The following is a 4505-nucleotide window of genomic DNA, read 5'->3' on the forward strand; positions in this document are numbered from 1 at the left end:
AAATCAAAAAAAATCAAAAAACCTAAAAAAGTGAGAAAATGTCTAATCTATAGTCTAACTCCTGTATTTCTTTATCATGCTGTCTCTTGTCTGTTTCTATCTCTTTCTTTGTTTGTCTCTGTACGAATTCTTTTTAAAAAGGTACAATCACAGTTTTTATTTCTTTATGCCAACTAATTTTGTTTTTCTTTTTTTTCTAGAAGAAAACCCTCCCAAAAAACAAAAAAAAACTCCAAAAAATATCAAAAAAACTAAAAGAAAAAGAAAAAAAGTGAGCAAATGTCAAATCTACAGTCTAACTAACTCCTGTATCTCTTTATCATGTTGTCTCTTGTCTGTTTCTAGCTTTTTCTTTGTTTGTCTCTGTACAAATTATTTTTTAAAAGGTCAAATCACAGTTTTAATTTCTTCATACCAACTAATTTTCTTTTTCTTTTTTATTTCTAGAAGAAAACCCTCCCCCCCAAAAAAACTTATAAAAACCTCAAAAAAAAAAAACAAAACGAAAAAAATAAAAATAAAAAGGTGAGAAAATGTCAAATCTACAGTCTAACTAACTCCTGTATCTTTTTATCATGTTGTCTCTTGTCTGTTTCTAGCTTTTTCTTTGTCTCTGTACAAATTATTTTTAAAAAGGTCAAATCACAGTTTTAATTTCTTTATACCAACTAATTTTCTTTTTCTTTTTTATTTCTAGAAGAAAACCCTCCCCCCAAAAAACTAATAAAAACCTCAAAAAATAAAAAAAATAAAAAAAATAAAAACGGGAAAAAAAAAAAAGGTGAGAAAATGTCAAATCTACAGTCTAACTCCCTTACCTCTTTATCATGTTGTCACTTGTCTGTTTCTATCTCTTTCTTTGTTTGTCTCTGTATGAATTATTTTTAAAAAGGTCAAATCACAGTTTTCATTTCTTTATACCAACTAATTTTCTTTTTTTTTTCTAGAAGAAAACCCTCCCCTCAAAAAAACTAAGAAAACCCCCAAAAAAATAAAAAAACGCAAAAAAAAGAGAAAGGTGAGAAAATGTCAAATCTACAGTCTAACTCCCTTAACCTCTTTATCATGTTGTCACTTGTCTGTTTCAATCTTTTTCTTTGTTTGTCTCTGTACGAATTCTTTTAAAAAAAATGTAGTTTAATCAGTTTTTAGTTTATAGCAACTAATTTTCTTTTTTTTTTTTTATACAGAAAAAAAACTACCTCCAAAAAACAAAAAAAAAAAAAAGAAATAAATCCCTACAAAAATGAGAAAATGTCAAGGTAAATCTACAGTCTAACCATCACATCTGTCTATCTAATCTCTATGGGGGAGGTTTATTAAAACCTGTGCAGAGGAAAAGTTGACCAGTTGCCTATAGCAACCAATCATCTTGCTTCTTTAATTTAAAAAAAAAAAAGGCCTCTGAAAATTGAAAGAAGCGATCTGATTGGTTGCCATGGGCAACTGGTCAAATTTTCCTCTGGACAGGTTTTGATAAATCTCCCCCTATGTATTTATGTATCTATCTTCCAGCATGTCCTGATGACCTTCAACTGTCAGGGCATGCTGAGAGTTGTAGTCTGGCAACAGCTGCAGAGCCACATGTAGCAGGTCACTGCTAGGAGTTGTAGTTCTACAGCTGCTGTAGATTGAAGATAGCTGCTTAGCTTTGTAGCTCTACAGCTGCTGTAGACTGCAGATCACTGCTGAGCATTGTGGTTCTACAGCTGGAGTAGGTTGCAGATTACTGCTGGGAGTTGTAGTTCTACAGCTGCAGCAGGTTGTGGATCATGGTTGGGAGTTGAGGTGTTATTTCAAAGCAGTGTTTTGGGTTTATTTTTGCTCTGCAACAGTAACCTGCCAGCTGTGGCAGCTGCAGAACTACAACACCCAGCAGTGATCTGCAGCCTGCCCCAGTTGTAGAACTACAACACCCAATAGTGATCTGCAGCCTGCAGAACTGCAGACATAAAACGGTGGGGGATTTAAAATGGTTTATTGAATGGTTACTATATAAAGACTGTATTGAAAACAAACCCCTCTGTTCTGACATCTATGGATATACAGATTGGCCGAGCAGGCATTTCCTGTGTGCTGAGATAGTAAATGGGTACTCTGCCCCTAGACATCTTAGCCCCTATCCTGCTGTGGCGGGACCCCTGTGATCGCCGCAACAGCACTCCAGTCATCCGGTGCACGGAGTGACTGGCAATGTGGCGCCGGAGGCTCGTGACGTCAAGTTTACCATGCCAACCACCCCCAGACATCATGCCACATTCCCTCAATGCAAGTTCCCTCCCATAGTCTTGCTTTGAGTGGGCGTGGTGTGATGTAATAAGGGGGCATGGCTGTGACATCACAAGCCTTCAAATGCTGGGTGCTGCAGGAAGATTGTGGGGTGTCCCTGCGGTGGGCCCCTCCTCCCCCCCCCCCGATCAGACATTTTATCCCCTATCCAAAGAATAAGATGTCTAGTGGCAAAGTACCCTTTTAAAGTGTAGGTTATCAGGAACAGGGGATCAGGTAGGTGAGTCAGGATCAGAGAGGGGGGTCTCATTGTTCATCACCGCCATTAATCAGATACTGATGTCCTCTCATTCAATAGATCATAATTTGTAATACAGGGATAAGCCCTGGGGAACCCACCACCTGCAGTGCCTGGGCTATTGATCACCCCATAGGAATGATTACATTTCGATTACCATATAGCATGGGACATTTTCGCTACTTTAGTGGACCCAATGAGGAAATCGGGGACTGGTAAGAAACCTTATTTTACCTTATATTCGTGTTATGTCAATTATATAGGTTGACAGGTTCCCTTTAAGGAGATATCAGAGATACCCCTATAGTGAAGCAGGGTACAGGACCCCCTGTAAGGACCCCGTTGTATAGAAATCAGTTAATGCCCATTGATTCCAATAGGTTCCCCATAGAGCTTTAGTTAAGTGCACTCCAGATCTTTTCTGTGTAGTAGTTTTGATTTAAATTTTTTTTTTTAGAATGTCATTAAAGGGGTTGTGCGCTGCCCTGCTTTTCAGAGCTCCGCTCACAGCGTCCGGAAGTTCATTACTCCGAACGCTGTGTGCGGGCTTCCGTGTTTGTGGCCCCTCAACGAAAGTCTATGGGAAGGGGGCGCGACCACTGTTACGCCCCCTTCCCATAGACTTTGGTAGAGGGGGCGGGCGTGACATCACGAGGGGGCGGGTGAGACGTCACGAGGGGCCGGGCGTGACGTCACGCCCGGCGGCCGCGAACACGGAAGCCCGCACACAGCGTTCGGAGTAATGAACTTCCGGACGCTGTGAGCGGAGCTCCGAAAGGCAGGGCAGCGCACAACCCCTTTAAAGGAGTACTCCAGTGGAAAACAATTTATTTCTAATCAACTGGTGGCAGAAAGGTAAACAAATTTGTAAATAACTTCTATTTAAAAATCTTTTAGTACTTATCAGCTGCTGTATGCTCTAGCAGAAGTTGTGCAGTTCTTTCCAGTCTGACCACAGTGCTCCCTTCTGCCACCTCTGTTCGTGTCAGAAACTGTGGTTTGCTATGAGGATTTGCTTGTACTCTGGACAGTTCCTGACACGGACAGATGTGTCAGCAGCGAGCACTTTGGTCAGACTGGAAAGAACTACACAACTTCCTGTGGATCATACAGCAGCTGGAAGTACTGGAAGGATTAAAATTTTTATATAAAAGTAATTTACAATTCTGTTTAACTTTTTCCACCAATTGATTGTTTTCTACTGGAGTACCCCTTTAACTCTTCCCTTCTTTCCATCCTCCCTTTTCTGTTTCAGGAGGATATTATACATAAGAACTTCATTGACATATTTGTCCCATTCTTCCCCATGGAGTTTCAGCACGTGAAGATGTGTGTGAAGGCGGAGCTTGCGCGTCGCAGCATGACGACAGATGAAGAGACGGCAGCCATCATTGCCAGAGACATGACCTATTACTCCCCTGGGCTGCAAAACTGTATTACTATGATGGATGACGGATCCATATTCCTCCACCATGCGGCCTTTATTCCTCGCCTGCTCATTGGCCAATAAAGAGATGACATTTTCTCAGACCATAAAACTAACTTGTCGCATATGTTTACTGAGTCCCATATTGTTCCCTAAAGTGGACAGACATTTTAGATGCAGACCGCTCAGTGAATGCTGAGTTTTTCCAGTAAGATGATCCCTATTGATAAAGATGTGAATATACAAGTAATGATGAATTGGTTTCTATGTGAATGCTGAATAATTCTTATACCATTAATGGAAATCTGTCACCAGTGTCACCTGCACCAACCTGTCGGTACCGACAGGTAGTGCAGGTGACACATGACCACGGTACTTACCTTGTCCCAGTCCATGGCGAGGATCTCCTGTAATTTCCTCTGATAGCTCCAGCTCTGGGTCCTGGCTTGGGCAGAGCTTAGTGGCATCAACGCTGCTGCTCTCTGCTGGGTCCCGGGTCCTGGGAACAGCAGTGGTGACATCATTAAGCTCCACCCATGCCCCAAGCCAGTG

The 4505-nt window shown here is 41.2% G+C and overlaps 1 long non-coding RNA gene across 1 annotated transcript; it reads left to right on the forward strand.

Moving 5' to 3' along the window:
- The first annotated feature begins 315 nt into the window (after positions 1-315).
- LOC130276394 (uncharacterized) lies at positions 316-4292 on the forward strand. The gene is made up of 6 exons (XR_008845108.1): positions 316-525; positions 698-781; positions 948-1018; positions 1191-1262; positions 2588-2742; positions 3783-4292. It is a non-coding gene; the product is annotated as an uncharacterized LOC130276394 (long non-coding RNA).
- Positions 4293-4505: the final 213 nt, after the last annotated feature.

This window comes from Hyla sarda, chromosome 6, assembly GCF_029499605.1.
Source record: "Hyla sarda isolate aHylSar1 chromosome 6, aHylSar1.hap1, whole genome shotgun sequence".
NCBI classification, from domain to species: Eukaryota; Metazoa; Chordata; class Amphibia; order Anura; family Hylidae; genus Hyla; species Hyla sarda.